The sequence below is a fragment of the Podarcis erhardii genome (assembly GCF_964252035.2).
Source record: "Podarcis erhardii genome assembly, chromosome: 5".
NCBI lineage: Eukaryota > Metazoa > Chordata > Lepidosauria > Squamata > Lacertidae > Podarcis > Podarcis erhardii.
Window position 1 is genome coordinate 40,215,188 of NC_138509.1, and position 25,355 is coordinate 40,240,542.

Sequence of the window (25,355 nt, forward strand, 5' to 3'; positions counted from 1 at the left end):
CCTATGTACTCCAGTTACCAATTGGTACAACAACCAAGTGGTAAAGATTTGTGAGTGCTGGAGCCCTATGACAACTATAAAAAAAAAAAGATAGAAAAAGCAGCATCAGTGCTGCATGGCGAATTCTGTAGGATCTGTGAAAACTTTTCTTTTCAAGTTAGCTCCCCCCCCTTCCTTCCCCCGCCAGCACTGTTTCTTCACTCTTTAGCATGAACACTTTCGAAGCACTGTGTAGCAAATGTGTTACAAAAGTTTCACACTCTGCATCGGCGCATATTGCAAACACCCACAAAGCAGTACCATGACAACTGAACAACACTGAAACCTCCGCCGGAGCGTTCCGTCATGATAAAGTTCACCAGGTTGTCTGAATTGGTTCGACCTTTTGGCTGCTTTCGGTAGATACTGTTGTCGCTTCAGACTCAATTAGCCGAGCAGAGCTCAGCTGTGAATTGGAGGGCTGCCATGAAATGTGCATTATGTATGTAACATTAATTTACTGACTCATCCTTTCCCATTTTCTCCGCAGAGGGCAACTGTTAATGTTTCTTGTGAAAGAGTGTTTATTAAATCCCATTGTATAACAATGGGCTAAATTACCTTGGAATGTATGTGACATAATCCACTGGAAACTATAACTTGAAGGAAGATGCTTGTTTAGCACTGAGATCTGTATACTGGGAAGGGCACACTGGGAAGCGAGTGATGCAGCTAATCTGCTTGTTTTAGATGCATGCAATTAACATAATTTGTTTATCATTTTCTTGACTGCCAAGCTACAGATGGTGGACAGATTGCTTTTTCTCCTCCTTGTGTCGTTTGCAGTGAAACTGCATACCCCAAATGTGAGAAACCTTGGTTCAACCTCCATGAAAATTATTTGAGACAGGCTTAGAAATCATGTTAGTTGTACACCATCACAAACGGAGGGTTCTTTGTACCTTCATGTTTGTTTCTCGGTTTTTAGCCCTCTTTGACATCAGTTTTTCAACTCTATGTCTGCTACCATGAGTCTAGAAATAGACTAAAAAAATAAACAAATTGAGTATCTCAGGATTCACACCAGGAATTCTGATTTGCAAAAACATGTTCCATCAGTGCTTTGGTTTTTATGTTAGTTGGCACCATACTGTAGGATGCAGGTGACTAACCTATAGTCTCCCATTACAGATAGGTAGCCGTGTTGGTCTGCCATAGTCAAAACAAAACAAATTCCTTCCAGTAGCACCTTAAAGACCAACTAAGTCAGTTCTTGGTATGAGCTTTCGTGTGCATGCACACTTCTTCAGATACACTGAAACAGAAGTTTCCAGACCCTTCTATATAGTGAGAAGGTGGGGAGGGGTATTACTCAGAAGGGTGGTGGGAATGGGTGATTGGCAGATAGCTGTGATGAGCCTGTTGACGACTCTTAACGACTGCAATAGGTCTTACAGGAAAAAGCAAGGGGTGAAAAGGTGAAAAATGGCTTTGTCATGTATAATGAGATAAGAATCCAAGGTCTTTGTTCAGACCAGGTTTCTCCATGGTTTTAAGTTTGCTGATAAGTTGTAATTCAGCAGCTTCTCTTTCCAGTCTATTTCTGAAATTCCTTTGTAGTAAAACAGCTACTTTGAGATCTTGTATAGAATGTCCTGGGAGATTGAAGTGTTCTCCTACTAGTTTCTCTGTCTTGTGATTCCTGATGTCCGATTTATGTCCGTTTATTCTTTGGCGTAAGGTCTGGCCTGTTTGTCATAAAATGCCAACAGTGTCCTTCAGCTCTCTATATTGGACATTTTTCACCTTTTCACCCCTTGCTTTTTCCTGTAAGACCTATTGGTCTTTAAGGTGCTACTGGAAGGAATTTGTTTTGTTTTGACTATAGTCTCCCAGATTTTGTTGGACTCCAAGTCTCATCACCCCCAGCCAGCATGGCCAATGGTCAGAGGTGATGGGAGTTGTCACAGGTTGGCTATTTCTGCTTTAGATTATGGTTTAGGAAAATAAGAAGTAGTAAAGAATATAATCGCTGGGACAATCCAATCAAAGTTAAGCACTTTTACATTCCACTAATTGGAAGGGGACTGAATGCGGCATGCAGTTTGCTTCCGCCACTGAAATCAATAGGCCTTTATATTATTCATACATTGGTTATAATATATATCAAGGTGAGCACAGGGTCCTAATGAGAAATTTTGGACCAAAGGAAGCATACTCATGGTGGTCTGCCTCGCCTCTTAGCTTCCAGCCCATGCCTTGCCAAATTTAGTACACACTGCCCTCACATTTCCCTCAGTTTTTACTCGCCTTGTACCTTCATTGCTTATCTTTAGGGGCCAGCCAAAAACTTTCCTCTTCAACCAGACAACCAGCTGATTAACATTGTAAGGCTTTTGAAATGTGTTTGTGAGAGGGGACTATTAGTTTGTTTTTGTGTTATTACCGTATTTTTCGCTCGATAACACGCACCTGACCATAACACGCACATCGTTTTTAGAGGAGGAAAACAAGGGAAAAAACATTCTGAATGAAACAGTGGATGTATCATTTTTGGGCTTCATGCTGTGGCCACAGACATGTGATCTGATGGTGAATTTGGGGTGACCCAATGCCAAAATCCTGATAATTCCTGTGGATCCATGCTTTGTAACCACGTTTTTGCACCATTGCAGCCCCAGGCAACAGTGGGTGCGTGATTTTTTTGGTGCAGGCTGTAGCCATGGACATGCTATGTGATCTGATGGTGAATTTGGGGTGACCCAATGCAAAGATCCTGAGGATCCATGTGGATCTATGCTTTGTAACCACATTTTAAGTGGGGAGCGAAGGAAAAACAAATAAGGGACATAAGAGGGGTGTGCAAAGAAGCAGCTGGCTAAGAATGCAGGAGAGGGATTTAACGGGAGGGAGGAAAGAAAGGCAAAAGTTTCCCCCCACCCAAGCCAGCTATCTCTCTCTCTCTCTCTCTCTCTCTCTCTCTCCCTCCCTCCCTCCCTCCCTCCCTCCCTCCCTCCCTCCCTCCCTCCCCCTCTCTCTCTCCCTCCCTCTCTCCCTTCCCCCCTCTCCCCTCCCCCCCTCTCTCTCCCCCTCCCCCTCTCTCTCTCCCTTCCCCCCTCTCTGTCCCCTCTGCTTGCCTGGAGGGGAGGGGCTTTCCCTGCTCTTTGTTCCGTTTCAGCAAACACAGCAACGAAACAGAGGAGGGTGGGCAGTAAGACCCTGAGGCAGAATGCAGGAAAGCAGCCGCTTCCTCTTTTCAGTTTTCCCCGCGATTTGATTTTTGCCTGATTTTTCGGCTCCAGGGACCACACATTCGCTCTATAACACGCACAGACATTTCCCCTTCCTTTTTAGGAGAAAAAATCTGCGTGTTATAGAGGGAAAAATACGGTATGTATTTTGTACTCTCATTTTGTATTTTTCTGTTGTGAACTGCCCTGCGGTCTTCGGATGAAGGGCAGTATACAAATTTTAATAACAATGACTAGTCTATCCAACATATCAGAAAATAGAACTTTGGTATATAGACTATGACATCAGTTTTGCATATATTTATTTCCTCATTGGTTCCTTCAGAATGCATTCCACACCCCCGCCAAGCATATTACGTAATCTTCAGTAGCACAATAAAGTACCTGAGGATTTGCCCTTGACCTGTTTACTTTCATACATCACTGCACCCTTAACTGATGATGAATACGGTTTGAAAACTCAGCCTTTTGTTTTTGTTGTCACGGCAGGCTGAGTATTAACTTTCAAGTCAGACACTCATGGTTTCTGAAAATGGTGATGAAGGAGCTGACGGTGCCAAGGTATTTGCTGTTGCAAAACCTGCCAGGAAACCAAATCATCTGATACCTTAAGACAGATCAAAATTGGCAGTTTAGCAGCTTTCCAGTAAAAGTGCCAGCTGTAGAAAGTTGCAAAGAAATTGGGTTTCTTCACCCACCCCACCTCCATCCATGAAAACCATGATGTGCCAATCATCTTTATTTTTACATTGTGTTATATTGCTATGGCAGCTTTGTTTGTTCACACTATATCTACATACACATGGCAATCTGTGTATAGCCTTGTTGGGTGCTTCCTTGTCTGTTCTAAAAATACAACTGGTCCGGCTCTTGTTTATATTAAAACCACATGACATCATTGGGAAGTATAGCAATGGGGGTGCAAGTGCCATTAAGACCCCCTCAATGGCCCATTGTCATGAAAGCACACAATGCATAGGGCCCTTATTTAAACATAAAGGCTCTAGTCATGAGCAGCAGCCAGAAGCCCTGAATGGGAATGTGCATCCACATTGGCATGAAAAGATGCTTCCAGCCAGCTCACGTGGATGAATAGCCTGATGCATGTCTGAGGCAGAGTACCTATAAGGCTTCTAGAAAGAAAAGGGTTAGCTTATTGAACATGACAATTAAAAAGCAACCAACCCCAAGTTCGGACAGAAGGACTTCTGCACATGACACTGGGGATAAGCCTTATGGTGAATGGGTGGAATCCTTTTGTGAATTGAGAAATGCGTTGATTAAGGAGGAAAATTTGGATAAGACAACAGATAAATTTATAGCCTGAATGCACAAAAATACTGAAATGGTGACAGAACTGATTATTAAGATAGAACCAGTGACAAAGAAAACAGAAACGGTGGAGGTATTGATGTAAGGGCTGGAGGAATTTTTTTGAAAAATGGAAATTGTGATTGATATGAAGAAATACCAGGAGACAGTCAGGGCAGATATGGATTACATGGGTGATAGGCAGGGAATATTTGGGAATGTCTTGATGGCTGAAATGAGGCATCAATTACAGCCTCTGAGACTAAGAGGAGACTGTGAGGAAAGTGAGCAGGATTTAAAATCAGATTTAACTGATAGTCGCCTTCCATTGAAATTTAAATACTGTATGCCAAAGTTAGGAAAAAAGAATGGGAAACACCTATTGTTATGTGCAAAATAATGTAAATAAATTGATACATTGGTAGGCTCAGACTACACACTTGCAATCAGCAACATTTGGATAAAATTAGAAGAATAAGAATTGATGAAGGATGTGTAAGGAAATGCAGAAGAATTTTGTTAATATAAGGAACCAGAAGAGGGAATGGAGGGAAGTCATGAGGTCTGAAGAACGTCAAATATAAGGTTTTGAAATGTTTTTGTGAATGGGGACAGGGATGGGGGATTTTTTTAAAATAGTTAATTGTGGAAATTAATTGTGAAAAAACCAATACAAATTTATTTAGAAAAGAAAAGAGAAGAAAAGGGTTAGTGACATGCTGATGCTTCTGTTTTCCATTCTGGAGACAGACTGCATAGGCAAAGGCCCCCCTCAAGTGTCCTTTCTTCATTGTTTCCACCCTCCAGAGTTATCCTTGATGTGCTCTAGGTGTGCATGAACAGGAGCATCGGGTTGGGGTGTGCTGAGGGGTGTGCTGTTATATTAATGTACTTAAAAGCATTTATAAACCACTTTGAAATTTCAAAATCTCGTAATCCCTGTACAATATCAAAAGAATAAACAATATCATTGAAACAAAAAAGTAACTTAAAACAGTCATATTTTAAAAAAGGAAATTCAAACAAAATCAGGGTCCAATCTTTCAGATAGGGAGAAAAATGCACAAAACCCCCATTTGTGGATGTTGGTGTGCTGTGAATGGGTGCGGAGTTGCACCAGTTTGTATGTGTCCTTGCAAAATGACTTGAGTTGGTGAAGGTTTTCTGCATTTGCTTCTTTCCCCCTGAATCCAATGGGTGAGATTTTTCAAACACCAGCTCTGTGGTTAATGTCAAGTTGCACCATCATCAGGGGTAGAAATGGGGTCTGAGGGAGAATAGGATCTGGCACAAGTCTGTTTCTTTCCTGTCTTGGCTGTGCCCAACCACATCTCCATTCCATTTTCAGCCTTACAGTAGTGGAATTGCAGCAGCATAACTGATGCGCCAGCATAGGGATGCATAGTCTCCTACCTGGGCAGTTATCTTTCCACAAGGGCCAACATTGATGCCGAAATCCAGCATCGCCTAAGCTCTGCGAGTGCGGCTTTCTCCCGATTGAAGTGCAAAGTGTTTGAGGACCGGGACATTTGCAGGGAAACCAAAACGCTTGTTTACCAAGCTATTGTACTAGCAATCTTACTGTATGCTTGTGAGACATGGAGCACTTATAAACGCCATCTCCAACTCCTCGAAAGATTCCATCCACGGTGTCTCTGAAAATTTTTACACATCACTTGGGAAGACAGGCGAACTAATACCAGTGTACTGGAAGAAGCAAAGGTCACCTGTGTTGAAGCAATGATTCTTCAACATCAACTTTGTTGGACTCGTCATGTTGTGCGGATGCCTGATTATCGTCTTCCAAAGCAACTACTCTCTTCTGAACTTAAAAATGGAAAGCGTAATGCTGGTGGTCAACAAAAGAGGTTTAAAGACTGTCTCAAGGCAAATTTTTAAAAAGTAGTATAAACACCAACAATTGGGAAACACTTGCCTGTGGCGCTCCAATTGGAGAACAGCCTTTACCAAAGGTGTCAAGGGCTTTGAAGACACTCAAAAACTCAGGACGCAAGGGAGAAACATGCTAAGAGGAAGGCATGCTTGGTAAATCCACAACGTGATCAACTCCTGCCCGGAAACAAATGTCCCCACTGTGGAAGGATGTGTAGATCCAGAATTGGCCTCATCAGTCACTTATGGGCTCATGGTTAAAACCGTGTTTATGGAAGACAATCCTACTCGGCTATGAGTGATTGCCAAAGAAGAAGAAGAATAGGCATGCCATCACAGTTACATAAGAACAGAAGAAGAGCTCTGCTGGGTAAGGCCCAAGGCCTAGCATCCAGTTCTCACAGTGACCAACCAGGTGCCTACAGAAAGAGTGCAAGCAAGACCCAAATGCAACAGGACTTGTCCCCTCCTGTGTTCCACAGCAACTGGTGTTGAAAGGCACCCTGTTTCCAATGGGGAGGTAGAATATAACCATCATGGCTAGTTAGCCAATGCTAGTCTTATCCTCCATGAAAGTTGCAGGGCTTCTTTCTCTTTTACAGCCCCTCGGTCAGCATACTGCACCCTTAATACGGAGTTTTTAATGGTAAATATCTAAATCATTAGCATTGACTGAAATGAAATTTCAGTTGATAAAAGATAGATTCTGAATTGCAACCTAATTAAATGTTAGCCTTCAAAATTAATGTATTCTTTCTGAAGATTGCCTTTAAGCTTTCGTTGCATTAAGTCAAATTGGTTTTTACTTTGAGATATATGTTTTTCTGCTCTCTTAGGAATAATTGGAATTGTTGGCTTTGACTTCAAAATTAGATAAATTAAACCATAGCTCTTATGCGAGAACAAATCAGACCTTTTCAAAGTGCCTTTCTAATGTGCTTGTGACTAGCAAATGAGACTGAATTTTATTTTTCCTTCTAGGGAATATAAATCACGTGAATTGGAAGGTAAAAAGATTTTTTTTTTCAATACACCGAGAGTGTTTCCGATCATATTACTCACTTTTCTCTTTCATTTGGAGGAAAATGAACTCGACATGATAATTGTTAAACAAATTTAATGGTGCTTCACAAATCAGTGGGACATTTCCCCCTTGAGTAGCAAATAAAGTTTTGGTCTCATGATGGATAAGTCTAAATTGAGGCCTGAGGTTTATTTCACTCCAAACAAAACATGATTTGAAGCCAGTTTTGGCTTACCAATCATGGTTTGTTTGAAGGTAACAAACCACAATCCCAGGTTTTGGATGTAATGCTAAATCAGGGATTGCAGATTGTTCCTGCCACTCATACTTGGAGAGGAGAAAGCATTAGTTATGGTTTGCTTTGCATTAGTTATGGTTTGCTCTGGCATGCAGACTTGGCTAGTAACAGTTGACCAATTCATGGGAGTAATTTGGGCTATGGATTTGCTTCAGTTTCTAGAAAAGCAGAGATGATGCAGAGTATTAGGTATTTAAAAATCATGATGGTTTGGATAGAAAGTAAACACAGAGTTGCTTTTTGTCCTTTTGCATCACACAGGAGTCATAGGACATCTACTGAAATGAAAACAGGCTGTAGAATTTACCTGTGAAATGGTGAAGTATACCGTATATTAATAATTTTAGTTATGAATTGTCACACTCAAGTCAATTCTATGACCCACCACTTTCCATCAATAGGGAGCTGAATATTGTGTCTTATATCTTGTGAAAAAAAGCAAAAGGACCAATTTTCACCACCATTTTTTAAATGCATTGAAGACACCCTGTGCAAATCAGCTGAGTTGTCAATGCAAGCCCTAGTATTATCTTGCCATTAGCATTTTGAAAACATCGTGTTAAATTCAAGGAAAATAGTCCTAGATACAATCAATACCACCTTTCTGTTTTCCTGTCTCCATCCATCATGCACACAGCAGTTGATGAAAGTGGTATTGAAATATACCTTGTGGTCCTCTTGGATATCAGAGTGTTTTGACTATCAAAATATAAGGACTCCTCTTCAGTCGATTTCTATTTTGAGACACTAATCAAGGAAGAAATGTAGTCAGAACTGCTTATTATGAAACGTCTGATAATTGTGGCACATTTTTTTCCTTCACACAATGGAGGAACACTTCAGTCTCCTTGTAAAAAACTAAACTAAACTAAAACCTTTTATCAACTTCTAGAAGAAAGGGCGGGGCAGCACATTCCTATTGTAGCCTAGATAACATCTCCAGGGACCCTCTCCTCATTCCTTCCAAGGTGGTGAAGAATTGGTTCTGCTTTCTGGGAAATGGGAATACTTCTTCAGTCACCCCCCATTTCTTACAGACACATCTATCAGCTGTGGCCATGTTAGTTTCCGAACAGCATCCTGGGCTCTGACTCTGATAATTGGAAGGGGCCAGCTGAATTCATCAGATGAGCAGAACCAGAGGCAGAGGTACTAGAAATCAACATCAGTCCTGGCTTTATGACCAGACCTGAACCATAGCTTGAGCTCATTGGATCAGGGCCCATTGACTCAAAGACTCTTGAGTCAGGATCTTCTGAGTCTGTAAGCTTGGAAACTGTGCCTGCCAACAAGAAAACGACCACTTCCTCAGCAGGAATTTGCATCCCACTGTTGACCCAGCAATGAACCTGGAGGGAAATTGTTAGACAGGAGGAGAAGAGGTGCTAGGTTCCAAGCCAGAGTCCAACCTGTTTTGTGGCTCCTAGTCATGATGGCTGTACTCTGCCTCCCCAGTTGGAGGCAGCAATGCTTCTAAATACCAGTTGCTGGAAACAGGAGGAGAGAATGCTCTAGTGCTCAGATTCTTCTTGTGGGTTTCCCACAGACGTCTGGTTGGCCACTGTGAGAACAGGATGCTGAACTAAATGGACTATTGTACTGATCCAACAGACTCTTCTAACATCCTAAGGCCTTCTTCTTCTGTGAGAGGTTTATCTGGTCCCAGAAGCATAAATCCCTTCAGTCCCCTTTTAGACTTTTTGGGTACAAGATGCTCACTTGGAGCTTTCATTGGACTCAACGTGACTCATTGGCTCTCTTGTGGCAGACAGGACAGTCAGGAAATCATGGTGTATCCTCACACCTCCCTGAGGATGGTGTTCTTGCTGGGTGGGGCAGGATCAAAGGCTTACAGAAGTGCCTTGCTCTGAGGCATTCCAAATGGCAGCTGAATTTTCAAGGCCCATATTGCCCTCTCTTGCAACGAGATACTGTGCTTTAGCATCCAGTTGCAGCTGTACTCTTTGATCTGCTCCTGCAAACTGGCAGCAGCTATCCAGGAGGGCAATTGAAGGAGACCGTCCTAGTTGCAGTGGTAGCAGGATTCTAATTTTCATTGTGTTTCAACGTAGAGAATAGAAAGGTCTAGACAAGGGGAATTGGGAAAAGCAGCAGGCTGTAGAATATCAGTGACAAAGTCAAGCCTCTTTTTGTGTGTGGTTGTTTTATTCATCCACTGAGGATTGTAGACTTGACAGATAAGGGTGGGGAAATTTTCGTAGAGGACACTTAATGGGTCTTAGATGCTACAGGATGACAGGAAGAAGATAATAAAAACCCTCCTGGGAGATCAACAAATAGATATGAACCAGGTGAGCCTAATTACTATGAAATGAGTAAGATAAGAGGCTCACCTACAAGTAAATTCAAAATTCATTAAATCTAGTTGGATCTCCAGTTCTTTTTGTCTGACAGTATATTATTAACAAGAGGCACTTACAGTACAAGCCTTTATATGCCCACTCAAAAGTAAGCCCTATTGAGCCCAACAGGACTTACTCCTAAGTAAGTGAATATAGAATTGCAGCCATAATTATTAAACATAGGTCTTCCATATTCAGTGTTACACGCTTCCCAATATACTGAGCAGTGGTTTTCAGACTGTCTTCTCTTCTTGTAATGTAACACTTCATTTTTCATATTCTCAGTATGATGAATAGCCCAAAGCTGTCTTCTTCCTAGTACATGAGGTTTTGAGCAACAAAGTATTTTTTTGAAGTAAAGGCTGTTGGAGGGGTGGAATATCATATTGGATAAAACACGAGGTTATTCCCACTCAATTAATTTGGAAGGAAAAGGGAATGACCTCTTAAACATTGTGATTGCTTGCTCCAATCTTATGGTTTCCCACAGCCTCAAGGAAGACATATATTTTTAAAAATGTAATTGTTACAAGGCACCATCTGCCAATCATGCCCAGATGATGTGCCAAGCTACCACCTTCACATCACCATGTCCACATTCCTTGTCAGCTAGCTGAGATATTTCATTATGTCTGTGCTGCTCTGCCCACAAGCAGGTGGGTAGGAATATTCTCACTTTGCTGTTCCAGTCTGAAGAATACATTAGGTTGCAGCTGGTCATGTGACAGAATTGTTAACAATGCTGGGATTATTACGAAGCTTCCTGAGCAAAACCCGCTTCTTCTTTCCAAGTAGTGAAGGGCAGGCTTTCAGAGCTGAGCTGGCTGCTATGTGCTCACCTGGGGACCCAAGCGGCAATCACATGACAGATGCTAGTTGAGGCATTAATTGTATCCATCGCTGTTTGTTCAGGGAGAGAATACAACTGGTGACAGCTTCTGCTGCAGCCAAATTAAAAAAGATCAGAATGTGCCTGCATTGGAAACTAGCTATGTCTGGCAGAAATGTTTTTGGAATAGCCAGATGCAGCTGGGGAAACAGTTTAACTCTCCGCGTTCAGTTGTACTGGTCAAAGGACCGCTAGCTGTTTGCTGGCAGGACTCCTGTGCCTTTTAAGAGCATCAGGACACGTAGAAATCAAGCAGGTGAAGCTTTTTTCTAGTATGGAGATGAAATGATGGGAGATGCTTTACTTGCTGCAGTTCTACATTCCAGTCAGCTATTAAAGGTGCAAGAGCTACACCAAAAAAATATGATGCCAACTCTCCTGATAGGAAGCTATTTCAGTATAATGTGTATGAACATTGCCAGACTCCTGGCCTCTCTATCTGCTTTGAATTGCATGGCCTCTTCAGGATCCCAAACAAGGGTTTTTCTGAGTTCAACTACCAGAAGGTGCCAGGGATTGAAGCTGGTACAATTATGCTAAAACCTCAAGCACTGAGTGATGGGCCTTAACTTCCGATCAGTTATTTTATTTGACACAATGCTGGCCCTTTTTGGATGTGGCACTAGGCTTGTTCACATGTTAACACTGAACACAGGTACAAGCTGTCTCTACACATGTACACCTGTTTGGGAGATTTGTATAGCTCAACTGCGGTGTGCAGAATGCATGCTTGTTGAATGTAAGAGGTGAATAACTGCATTGAATATACAGCTCAAACATTTGTGAGTGCAAGCATGCAGATTGCCCATTAAACATGTGAACTCCCTCATTCTCGACTTGTTCAACCACAGAACAGCAAGCTGAGAAGTGTGTTTCTACATGGCTGCCATGAGGTGCAGGAAGAGGAAAAGCAACGAAACTCCTTGCTTGGGTTCATGAGTACATTCCTCTTTTTCCCCAGCTATTTGTTGCTGTGGGTCTTTCTGCTTAGCCCCACTATCAGCTGCATGGAATGATCGTAATTGGGATTCCCAGTTGCAGGATTATGGAAATGCCTTCTCCCATATCCTGCATCTGAGGTCCTTACAGTCAAGCTCTTTCTGTTGTCCTGCTGGGAGGTGATGTGTGTGAGATCGCTCTCTGTTGTAGCTCCCCTGGAAGTCCAGACAGTGGGGATGCAGATGGGTTTCCATCTGCAAGCAAAAACATTCCTTCTGGCATTTGGGGGAAACTAGCAAGGCCATTCTTCTACTCTAGTCTGATTAGTTTTTCACAGATGCATATTTCTTTGTACAATTCTTCTTTATTTTATGATACTTTGGAAACCATCCTGGGATCACCATGTGGGTGGAAGGGCAGTCTGTAACACTCGAAAATAGGTATGTAAATAAAACTACAGGCATAAAATGTGTTCTCAGCACCCTGGAACACACATGGTCCATGTCAGGGTGCTGTATGGATCAGGAACCCCAGCACCTCAGAACACTCCTTTTATATTACATTACTCACAGCTCTCCTAGTTGAAAAGTTTATTGCCAAGTTCACATCCAGAAGCAGAATGTTCGTTTCTTGAAGGAGACCTGCCTCCCCAAAAAGTGCATTGCAAACTCTTGTTATAGTGAAAAATAGGTTCAGTTGAAAACTTGTGACGCATACCTCCAAAACCGGTATAAGAAAATTGACCATAAATGTCATAGCTTTCAACCACCTCCCTCTTAGGCTTTAGTACTGAGGTTGGGGAATTGGGTCCATCTGACTGGCTGGTTGGCTGGATCCTGGCCTCCCCCAATGCCTGTGGGCCATTTTGACAAGTGGCCATGGCTGCCTACCTACCAGTCACCTGATGCCCACTTGACGTCAGGTGGAACATTTTCCCTTGCCATGTGGTTTGAAATCAAAGCAGCCAGGCAAAGGAACGGGGCTTTGTGAGTGCCAGTGATCAGCTTACTGGTAGTGCTTATAAAGGAAGAAGGCTTTGCAAGTGTTGCCCTCTCAGCATTACAGTCAGGAGCTGTGTCTTTCTCTGTGCTGCTCCTGAGTTCAAACAAACCACATGGGCAAAGAAAAGGCTTTGCAAATGCGTGCCACTGATCAGCTGACTGACACTGCCTGCAAACCCTGCTTTCAGCAGGGAGCTGTGTCTTTACCTGCCCCATAAATGATGCTGAGGGTAAGGCACAGAACTTGGGGGGTGGGAATGGATCTTGCAGGCCAAATCAGAACTGGAATTCCAGCCCCTGCTTTAAGCCAGATCCGGAAAGCTCTTAGCAGTTTACAGTTCTCAGGAGTCAGTGCGTACGCTGTGCCTGGTCTGAAGCCGAAGAGATGTGTATGCCTAATGCACTTGAAGCAAACGATCAGTAATGCCTGGTAATTGTTCTGAACTTTCCTGAGAGCCAGGGCATGAAAAAGGGATGCTGGGAAAGTGAGAAAGTGGGAGGGGAGTTCAAAGGAGAAGGAGTGTGGGTGGGAATGGAAGACGGATGAGAGAGGAACCAGCACAATGTTCTCGTATGGGGAGATCGTGCTTCCTCTTATGTCAAGATATTTCAGTGGGGAAATGCAGGTCTCGTTACTGAGGAGGCATAATTAATCCAACCCAGGAGAGTCTTACCACACTACAGAGACAGCTGTGCATGCAATGGGTGAAAAACTTAAAAAAGTGATAATCATTAAGTCTCACTTTCTGTGGATAGTCAGGCTTGTCCTTGCACTAGGTGGTGGAGGGGGTGCACATTTCTATTTAAAAACTAGCCTATGTGGATCTTATTAAGAATTCCTCCCTTGTCTGTAGCACTGAAACTATTTATAGTAACGCATGTCTTCATGCGAAGAGGAAAATGAATGAAGCTCCCCGGAGCAGTAAAGCACAGCGTTCAGGTGATTGGGGTTGCAGTCCTGTGAAAGTGTATACCCTGGGAGCCAGCCCTGTCAAGCGCAGTGTGTTTTTGCTTCCGAGAAGCAGGCTACATTTTGTTCCGTGTGCTTTTCTGATTCCCCCCCCCCCCCCGATTTCCCAGCACTGGCTCTTGAAGTTCACCCAGAAAGAGCCCGTGATTAATAACCACTTGACAAAATGAATGTTGAGCTGTGGCATATTTTTATGTTATTATCTGTTCTTTGGTAGTCCACTGGATTGATGTGCTTGTCATTTCCTTGGATCACAATATTTTGTACTCGTGTCGCACAACTACCTATTATTTGTGGCTGAAGATAGATTGAGATGCCAGAAAAATTGGTAAGTCAGGGGAGATGAGAGATAAACAGCCACCTTTGCTGTTGCCGAGCTTGTTTATGGGAACACAGGAGTTGGGTGGAGGTCTAGGCCAGAAGTGTGGAACTTTTTCCAACCAGGGGATTACAGTCTTTTCTGGGCTGCCTTCTTGGGGCCACAAACCAGTGGTAGGCAGGGCCAGAGGCGAAAGGAGATGGAACAACCAAGGTAAATGTTATATATGTACAGCAGGCTGGTTTCTTGGTCACTTGTGGTAGTGTTGGTGGACCTATCCTGGTGAGGAACTTGGGAGAGGGGCAGAGGGCAGCAAGCTCATAGGGGCAAGACATCTGTGTCACCAGCCTGCACAAGCTGAGAGAGAGAGTGGGAGATGGCTTTGCTGCAGAGGTGACAGAGCTACTTGAACACTTTCCTGGGTACCAATGGCTATTTGCAGGCAGCAAAAGAGAAATGGAATTAGCTACTCAGAGAAAGGGAGGCAGGAAATGGGCACAGCTGGGAAGTCCCCGATGAAAAGCAGAGGAAGAGACATAGGGAAATCCTCTGGCTGGGTTTGCAAACTCCCTTTAGGTTCTGAGAACTAGAGAACTTTCAACTATCACCACTCCCAACTCAAGACAGAAATTGCCTCGGCTGTTTTTTCTCTGTGTGTATTTTTGGCGAAGTTAGAGCTGTCCTTTTTTTTTTTGTCGTGGCCTCCCATCTCACTGGATATTGTCTGATCATTTAGAGCGACCCAGGAGATTTTGCTGTGTTAATTAATTGAGGCTCCTTAGCAGTATTAATGGCTCCAGCCTCTTTCCTGAGTATAAAGTTGAGTTGGTTAAACTAGGTCTATTGACAGGGGAGGTAATTCACTGCCTTTAATTGTCTGATTAGCTTGCATGCAGTCCTTTCTGTGGCTCCGAGTATGAAAATAAACACATATCATCATGCTTCCCACCCCCTGCCTTTAAAGCACAGTATAAACAGAAAGGTAGGCAGTGATTGCTTCAAAAATAGTACTGACTCCAGTCCTATTGAGCTGTTTTGCATTATAGACACTGCAGAGATGAATTGTCTGGTGGCAACCATAGCTGTAACTCAGATGGCCAGTATTTTACTTTCTTTTTACAACAGATTAAAAGCAATCAGATTCATGACTGCCAACAGTATGCCCCAGGGATCTACATGTGAAAAATGCTCCCCAACAGTGCTGACCCACACAGCTGTGACGTATGTGCAAGTACCACTGCCTTGTGGGTGGGGTCAAACATGGTTCTTTCTCACCCAGTCAGGATCTCTCCAGGAATGAGGGAGGATGTTGACTGCATAGGAGAAGAGACTCAACATCCACTCTGCTCATGTGGTTGTGAGCAAGTGGATCCAATACAACTCTCTCTCTCTCTGTGTATGTAGGAGCTTTAACACACACACATATATATTAATGATGTGCAGCTTGTCATGCTGAGAGAAAGCTGCACCTTCTGAAATTCTCCAACTGCATAGCTACTTAAAATTTGCAGCTGCTTTGAATCAAGTTAGGCCACTGATCCTTTTAACCCAACACCAGTCTGTTCTGATTGAGGTCTTTTCCTAGCTTTTTAGCCCAAGATCCTTTAATCTCTGTGGTGGTGAACTTCTAACCCACTTGGCTGTTTTTAATGTAGAAATATGGGACTGCTAGAACTGTTTTTACAGGTGTGATATAAGTGTTTTCCCCTAAAGCAATGTTTTTGGCCAGATAAGCCGCGACATCCAGTTCCTAGGGAGAGTGTGATTTAATTCCCCCACAAGCTAATGATTATTCATTTGGCTGGTTTCTGTTTCTGCAGGTGTCATGGGCCCAAATGGATAGTATGATGGACATCACTAGAAATTTTTTTTGTAGTGCAACTCTTTTGTGTTCTTCCTCTAAACTATTCATGACCCCACCATAGTGCATGTAACAGCAGCTTAGTATGCTAAGTCACTCTGTAGCCAATTTCACTCTGTAGCCTATTTCACATACAGTGGTACCTCGGGTTACAGACGCTTCAGGTTACAGACTCCACTAACCCAGAAGTAGTACATTGGGTTAAGAACTTTGCTTCAGGATGAGAACAGAAATCGTGCTCTGGTGGCGCAGCAGCAGGAGGAGGCCCCATTAGCTAAAGTGCTGCTTCAGGTTAAGAACAGTTCCAGGTTAAGAACGGACCTCCGGAACGAATTAAGTACATAACCAGAGGTACCACTGTACTGTTTTTGTTTAAAAATCAGTAAGATAATGCCTACGATGTGCTGTTGTTTGCTCTACAGCATCCCACAATAAACTCCATTTGTGACCAGATCTCTACTGTCATTTTGCCATGTTTATTGAATGTATGCGGCATATTCTAGATTACATGAAAGTTCAAAGGGAATGCAGAGAATTGCCCGTGAACAGGAAAGAATTACTGTGTCTGAAGAATCTGGTAGCACTAAAGCTGGTAACAGTGGCTTAATAAACATTGCTTCACTAGACAAATGAAAAATATCCAAGGAACATAAGAAACTCTTCAGTTATTTCTCTCAGAAATGTGCTAGGACTTGGATTGGACTCCTGCAAACATATGAAATTCACATTTGCAAGGTATCTTTCACCAAGCAATAGCTCTGTATTGTTAAATAGGGTTACTTGCATATTGAAATTGCCTTCACTGCAAGCAAGGGTAGGAGGTAGAAGGGATGCCATTAGAGATGGGTGACCTTTCCCTTGCTCACTTCACATTAGGACCAACAATTGTGAGCAAGCTCAGATGATGCATGAAAAAGTAACAATCTAATTTTGGTGGTTGTTTTTGCCACTCCCCTCTTTACCTGTTGCTGCTGCTGCTGCTTTGACTCTATCTCTTGCCCCCCTTTTCTCATTTTTCACTTTCTGTCCCTGCTTCTCCCTTGCTCCCGGATTATTGCAATTTTTCCAAGGGCACCAAAAATCCAAGCCGGCAGGGATCTCTGGGTCATGATGCTTGCCTTGTTTTTTTCAGATCTGCATTTTGAGATTTGAACACTTGGCCATCCAACCTCTGCTTATCCTTGGCAATCTGTCACAAATGCTTTAGCTGAGATTCCTGCATTGCAGGGGGTGTGGACTAGATGACCCTCGGGGTCCCTTCCAACTGTATACGATTCTATGAATCTCAAAACTACACGATGTCCTTGCCTCTCTGCAGCCACGATTCCACCGGCTCTGCATCACCCCTCTTATAGCCCCCCTCCCCCAACACATACACACACTTCTTCCAACCAACTTGCTGAAGATAACGAGGGGAACCTAATAGAAAAGCCAAGAGAAATGTGCCAGAATCTATACATAGTTCCTTTGTTTTGACAACTGGCATACAGTTTATGCTAGCACTTCCTTATGCATTAGTGAATGTCTTCAAGTATGCATGAACCAACAGCAGCGTTTCAGTGAAGCAAGGCATTATGGAAGAGAAAGGATGATTCTTATGGAGTCCTGTGAATTAAGGTCTTAGGTTGAGACTTGGTAGTCCTGTGAATTTAAGGACAGTTCTGCTGGATCAGCCTGAAGCACCACCTAGTCTAGCATCCAGCCACCAACCAGGTGCTTTTGGGAGGCTCCTAAGCAGATCTTGAAGGGAATACCTTTCCCTTCATTTCCCTGTTCCCAGTACCACTTGGTATTCAGTGGCAAAGAGTTTCTACTTAGCTATCATGGCTATTAGCTATGAATAGGTCAATTCTCCATGGATCTGTCCAACCCCCTTTTCAAGCAATCTGACCCAGCGGCCACCAGTCCATCTTGTGGCAATGAATGGCCATTGATGAATTGTGCTTCCTCGGGAGAAACACTTTTATGTTCCCTGTTTTGAATCTACTGCCAACCAGTTTCACTGGGTGACCACGAGTTCCAGTGCTCTGAGAATGGTGGGGAGAAAAATGCTTTTCATTTACATTCTCCAGGCCTCTTTGGAGGAAGTAGCCTCTGACTGTTTCTGACCAATGAGAACCAGAGTCAGTTTGTCAGGTAGGTCACATATTTCAGGCACCCTTTTCCGCCTTTGAATAGAACTGGATGGAAATACACGACTGCCTGGCATACAAGAAATGGTGGGGGTAAGAGATTCTTTACCACAAGAAGTATTTCAACTGAGGAAGTAAGAAGACATCCATTTCTGTTCCAACCCGCATTCATCAAACACAGCACTTGTTCTGTTCTGCTGCAGTTTGGCTGCTGACAACAACACTGTTATTTGTCTCACGGCCCACCATGGTAAAAATTAACTATGTAATCCTTACTTTATTCCATTTCATTCATTTCAATGCAAAGAAAACGCCATGCAAATTGGAAAAAAGTAATCTATTACCTTCCACTATATACCATTTGCAGCCTGAAAACAACTGATTGTATTTGCAGGATTGATTTTCATTTTGGACATTTCCATTTTCATCTGAATTCTCCGACCTCCCTAGCCTCCCACTCCTTGATAATTTTAGCTGCTGTTTCCTGTACCTTTCTCCGCTATTAGCATATCCTTCTTGAGATGGTGTAAAAATCTTGCCTTCCAGACTTAAAGGCAGGGGAGAAATACTTCCTCATGGTGGATCCATAATTGGCACGGACGTGCAAATCCCCAGATGAGAACAAATGTGAATTCTAATGCTCAGTCATGAATTCTGCACCACATATTAACCCTCATATAAAGGGCAGGTATTAAAATTGCAGTCTCATATGAATCAGAAGAGCTAACCAGGGAAAACTGGAAACTCACTATTATTAGTGCTGCTTCCTTATAGCATCTTATTGTCCTTGTATTGCATTTGCTGCCAGTGGTCTAGGCATCAGGATGATGAATAGCAGTTGTCGGCTTGCCACTTGATTAGATTCGAGTACAAGATGTATTCCGAGCAGATCAAGAAGGGGTGTTTGATTTTTGTACAGCAGGGAATGCAAAGTCGTTGATGGAGAGGTTGCTAGCAGAAAGAGATGAAAGGACACCATTTGTCCCTTGTCCATATCATCAAGAGGGGAATTTCACACCTGATGAGGAAAAAACCCAGCTCGCCTGTCTTTCCAAAGCAGTGGAAGGAATATAAGTTTTTGTAGGCAGACAGCTTGTCTGCATCGAAGTCCTATTGATTTCAGTTAAAGCCAAAATAGCTTCACAGGGTATACTGTGATGTTTGCTGTATTGACTCTGGTGTTTCTACAACAAATTTGTAAAGCATTAATTATCTGAGTCTTTAAGCACCCGTGTACATGGGCCTGTTCACACTTGAAACACCTGCTGTGGGCATGCTGCAGGTCTAACAGGTGAAACACTGATATACAAGCAGCAAGCACAATATTCACAAATATAGCCATCATGTTAAAGCCTTGGTGTATTGAGTCTTCAAGTTATATATTTGCTTTAAGTGGATACAATCTTAGCATAGTAGCTACAAGAGCATCTTATATGGAGGAGATGGTTTGTAGACCCTTTTAATGGTGGTTAGTATCATAAAGGGAATTCTCCTTAATTTGCAGCAGCTGGAATCTCAACTTCTACTTCTTAAGTGTTTTAGGTTCATAGGTCTTCAGCTTCCTGGCTACCTCTGATTTCATTCAGTTTTTAATTCTTTTAATACCTCAGTGTTAGCCAGCATTCATGTGGATGCTATATTAGTTTCTGAGCCCTTTGAGAATAAGGATCCATATGAAGAAATTGGGATGGGAGGTACTATGTAATTTTTTTTAAAAAAGAAGAGAGGCACCACTTTAAACATTTATTATTAAAATTACCGTATTTTTTGCCCCATAGGACGCACCTAGTTTATTGGGGGGAAATAAAAAAAAAAAAAAAATTTCCCCCCCAGGTGCGGGGCTGGGGCGGGGGAAGCCCGAGCTTCCTCCGACCCCAGCCCCCAGAACAGGCTGCTATCCGCTAGCTGTGGGAGAGCCGCGCCACTTCGCGCGGCTCTCCCACAGCTAGCGGAGACCTTGCTGGCACCCAGAAGCTTGGGGCGTGCTGAGCTCAGTGCGCCCCAAGCGTCTGGGTGCTGGTAAGCTCTCCGCTAGCTGTGGGAGAGCTGCGTCTCCCACAGCTAGCGGATAGCTTCCTGAAGCCTGCATTCACCCCATAGGATGCACACACATTTCCCCTTCATTTTTGGAGGGGGAAAAGTGCATCCTATAGGGCGAAAAATACGGTAATACTCTACCTTCATAAAAAGAACTCAAGGCAGCATAATAACATTACTGGGCTATAACATCACATCAGTTTCCTGATCAGAACTAGATTGCACCTATTGCTCGAGCTTATCTCATATCTATACATATTTTGCTAGTATAACACTGTTTTGTCTTACTTGTAATTAATAAACTTTTATTAAAAGAATGCTTGACTTTGTACATCTGAACAGGTGATAACCGTTCTGGACACTTGTGGATATGAATAAGGGTTAAAAAATGATCAACAGTATATTTAGAAATGAAGCTTTTTATTTTTATTTGTAATGTGATAGACATATGCCAATCCAAGTGAAGATGCCACTGCTACCAAAGTTAGTCACTAATAAGTCCTACTTACTCTGAATGTTGGGGGAGTGTGTGACAGCTTTCTGTTCCCTACAGTGTGTGTAGGCCTAAGCCTCGGGTGATGCTATTTGTTTTCTCTGAGAAGTAGCTGACATTTCTATGAAATTCTTTCACCTTTAACAGTTCTTATCTAGGAAGCACATAGATATATGATGTTGTTGAGATGGTCTTTTTTATTATTAGTGACACTGATGTGCCCACAATCGGAACACATTTTGAGGGCTATTGGCTTTTAGGTATTTTTCAGTTGCTGACGGTTTCCACGGCAACATATACCACTGTTGTCAGTCTGAGGAAGCCAATGGAGGGAATTGCAAAGGATGACAAAATGCCTACTGTTATTAACAGAGGGAATATAATATATAGTGCTCCTATGTGAATAGTTCATCATCTGGATACACTCTCACTCTGGGTTCAGTTTCTTTCTTTCTTTCTTTCTTTCTTTCTTTCTTTCTTTCTTTCTTTCTTTCTAGTGATTGTAGAATACAACAAAGAGAATGTTGGGAATTGGTTATTGACTATCCAATAGGTGCGTGAAACGTTGCCTGTCTGTTTTAGTCAAACAATAGCAAAACAATCTGCACAAAACATGCACATTACTTAGAGCAAAATGTGAAGAAGTGATTGAATGTGAAGAAGTGATTACTTGCTCCATTACTTGTTTCTCTTAAGTTTTTTAAAAGTAGGCCTGGCTTTTTCAGATGGTAATCACAGGCTTTCAGTGAGCTGCGAATGAAACAGAGATGAAGGTCCAATTCCCTAAATAGAAGATTTCAGAATTATGTTAATTCTGGTCCTGCATCTTTTATACAAGAGTCAAGGTGCACATCGTGTGTGTGAGTTCTTTAAAGAGAAAATCTTGACTTGTACCCATTTAGATAATTGCCCCTTGTCATCAGGAAAATTGTAGGGATGGTATCTGTGTCCATGTTGTTTTGCTTTTCAGTTAGCTTGTCAACAGATGCTCTCGTGTAGGTGTAAGGGCGGGAATGGGGAACAGTGGAAGGCAGTGCTTTCAGTGGCAAAGCAACAACTTGCTCTAAACTGAAAGGGCCTGATTTCATCGTGAGTCTTGGTTTAGTCATTTGTACTCACCTAAATTTAGGAAAGAATCATGGGCATGTCAAAGAATAATGTTCTTCTGGGAGAAAAGGTTCTTTATGCTATTGAGCAGATGGTGGCGGGATTTGTAGTCTCCCAGATACCTTGCTTGTCTTACTGGCATGTATGGATGGATTTGTATATTTTAAGGCATCACAAAATGATTTAGAACCCACTGGCTGTGGCAAAGATACTTATAGCCAGCAGATGGTGAAGCTGTAATACTGCTGAGTGAAAATATTGGTTATTTAGACATGGAAAATTGCAGAGATGAAAAAAGTAATGGAATACATATATATTAAACAGAAGGTGGAAAAAGACTGGAATAGTTTTATTCAGTTTGCTTTGGGTTTCTAAGATTATAGAAGGCATTGTGTTCATGCACTCTGAAGGAGCTCAAGGTGGCCTACATAGTTTTTCTCCTCTCCAGTTCATCCACGCAACAATCCTGTAAGATAGGTTAGGGTGAAATCCTGTGACTGACGAATGTCTTCATGGCTGAGTGTGGATTTGAACTTTGGTCTCCTAAGTCCTCATCCAGTACTCTTGTCTTGTACTCTAACCACTACACTGGCTCTCTAACTGTGAGGGCTATAAACTTTATATATATATACATAAAAAGAAATATGAGATTCTTATGAAGCTTAATTCTGTATGCAATACTGCATTCTGTGCTTTTTTTGCACCACAACATATACATAGCCCTAAATAAAAGGAGCTGTCTCATATGGTTAGACTATAGCTCTGTTGTCTGGGCTCCTTTAACTACAAATGCCAGAGATTAAAACTAAGTTTTTCTAGATGTAAATAATACACTCTTACCGCTGAGTTGTGACTCTCTCCTTCACCAGATTTTGCAGCAGCAGGTGGGCTTGTTTCACTTTGGGTTAGGGGTTTGCACCTAACAAGTTCTCAAATTAGGAACTTTGGTAAAATGTTTTTAGCCAATAAGCAGAAGAGTGCAATAGTGATTTAGTTTTGTTCAGTGTGAGCCAACCAAATTATTTTTATATGATCTTGGGTCAGCTACGTCATATACCTTGTGATTACCTATGGTCCCTTTTACTCATAATATGGGTATGGTGATAGCCACATGGATATGTGAGAATAGCAAACGGATATTTCTGAAGGAAACCACATGCTCACTGTAATCCTTTTAAGAACATCAGAACGTAAGAATGGGCTGCTGGATCAGGCCAATGGCCCATCTTATTCAGCATCCTGTTGACGCAGTGGCCAACCAGATGCCTGTGGGAAACCAGGGAGCAGAGCATGAGCATAAGAGCATTTTCCTCTCCCCTCCTATGATCTCCAGCAACTGGCATCCAGAAACCTAAGACCTTTTCTATAGCTTAGGGTAGGCCAGTTGTGTGCCACAAAGCAAAGGAGGAGGGTAATTGAATGAGAAAAGTTCTAAGCATTAGATAATCTACTTTATCTGAAGAAATATCAGCCTTTTGTAACAAACAGCTTATGAATAATAGCTACCGGTTATACAACTTCTATAAAATTACTAATTAAAACCATATGAGAGTTTATAGGCCATCCAGCCAAGCCTCTTGCCCATTTGTTCCACATTTAGCTTTTCCTCGATTCTTTCTTGCCTAGTGAGGAATAGTTCTATAATAACATCCTTTTAGTTTTGTTTCCAAGCTCAATAATAATTGATTATAATCATCTGCCTCTGACCTACGAAATCCTTAATAATGTATCCTTAATTTTTCTGTGCTCTGACCTGAAAGCAGGCCGATAATTTATGTCTGCTGCATTACAGGAACCCTGAACGTTATCTGGCAAGCTTCAGATGACACTGAAAATGTCTCTTTGTTCTTTCCAAGAATAAAATGTCTGTTTGTGTGATTCAGATACCTTTATGATGGAAAAAATATTCTTTTCTGTATACTCTGACATTGCTAGCTCAACCCAGTCCCTGCCACTTTTCAAAGCAGCAGTTGCTAAAATGTCATTAATTAAAAATTGTAGAGAGATCTATGGTCTCTGTCATAGTCTAAATCAGATAGATGTAAATGAACAGAACCTCACATTTTCATAGACAAAGCTATTCATCCATTCCTTCTATCTAACAGACTATTCTTAGGAAGGAAGGGTCTATCATGGCTAAGCAGGATCTGATTCCAGTTGCTGGAAAATCTTTCCAACAGTAGTACTGTGTATTTGAGGGTTGAGATAATATGTGTAAAGGCTCACTGTCACCATTTTTGCTGTGGGTGCCCAGCCTCCACATCCCGCTACCACAGCTGCCGCTCTTTCACAGGATGCAGAAGTCACTTCTGGAAACCAAGTGGAAGTTTAGTGCCAATTTCAGTGTTAATTGCTTCCAGAGAAAATATACTTGTGAGCCCATTAACTCAGAAAATTATGGGAGAAAATTTGGGGGCAGTATTTTGGCATAAATTTCTTTCCCATCATTTTCATAGGTGCATCACAGACATCAAGGAGGTGGGATGGGTAGTGGTAATGACATGTCTGACACCTGTTGTTATGTCACATGATAACCATGGTTGTGAAGGGTACTTGGCATGATATCAATCAAAAAGCATTTGTCAGGGGCTCAGGAGCAGAGGCACAGGGAAGAGGGGAAATGGAGAGTGAAGGGGAAGAATCCGAGGGGAGCGTAGGAGAAGAGGACAGTGGTCCGAGGGATTCCATGAGCCTCTCCAGCGAATCGGAAGATTCACAGAAGGGGGCGCCAGTGGCCAGGGGCAGGGGGTTCCCAGGGGGAACGCCCCAGGAGCAAGGGGGCAGCAGGGATTCTCAGAGCAGTAGTTGGAAATCAGGACCAGCTTCCCCACCAGAGCAGAGTGGGGGGGAAGGGTCCCAAGTATCGGGGTCAGTGCATTCCCCAACAGGAAGAGAAGACGAGGCAGGGCTGACCACGCCTCCATCAGAGAGTCGGGCAACGGAGGGGAGGTCAGATCCGGCCAGTGTCCCGGAAGAGGGAAGCAGTGACAGAAGTAGTGTAACGGTTAGGAGAAAGGTCACTGGGTTGGCGCGAGAGGCAAGTTCAAATGTACAGGAGCGCGGGACAGCAGAGAATGAGGATTGGGAACCGGGTCCTAAAGCCCGCCGGGGGCAGGGGGAGGAGCTAAGCGACTCAGCGTCGGAAGAGTCCAGAAAGGGCAATACCCCAGCGGGCAGGAGGACCCAGAGGAGGAGAGAGCAGCGGAAAAGGTGGAGCAGGGCTAGGATCTTAAACTGGTGTCAGAGGGGAGGAGACTCAGACGGGACTTCGCCGATCTAGGGGTTAAGACGTAGGGCTGCACGCTGTGGCTTTGAAATGGAAACTGAACTTCAATAAAGACTTTTATACATTACCACAGCCTAGCGTTGGTCCTCTGTGAGCTGGGACCTAGAGGCAGCACTGACAGCATTGTAAAAGGAATGTAAGAAACGTGAGCAGAATCGCTAGCATTATATATATATATATATATATATTATTGATTCTCCAG

General features: G+C 42.8%; 1 protein-coding gene and 1 long non-coding RNA gene across 2 annotated transcripts in view; one reads left to right on the forward strand and one right to left on the reverse strand.

Moving 5' to 3' along the window:
• The window catches only part of STK32C (serine/threonine kinase 32C), a 382,168-nt gene that overhangs the window by 250,304 nt on the left and 106,509 nt on the right, over positions 1-25,355 (forward strand). The window lies entirely within an intron of this gene.
• LOC309342461 lies at positions 18,549-21,032 on the reverse strand. The gene is made up of 2 exons (XR_014156839.1): positions 20,777-21,032; positions 18,549-19,181 (listed from the first exon to the last, which is right to left on the reverse strand). It is a non-coding gene; the product is annotated as an uncharacterized lncRNA (long non-coding RNA).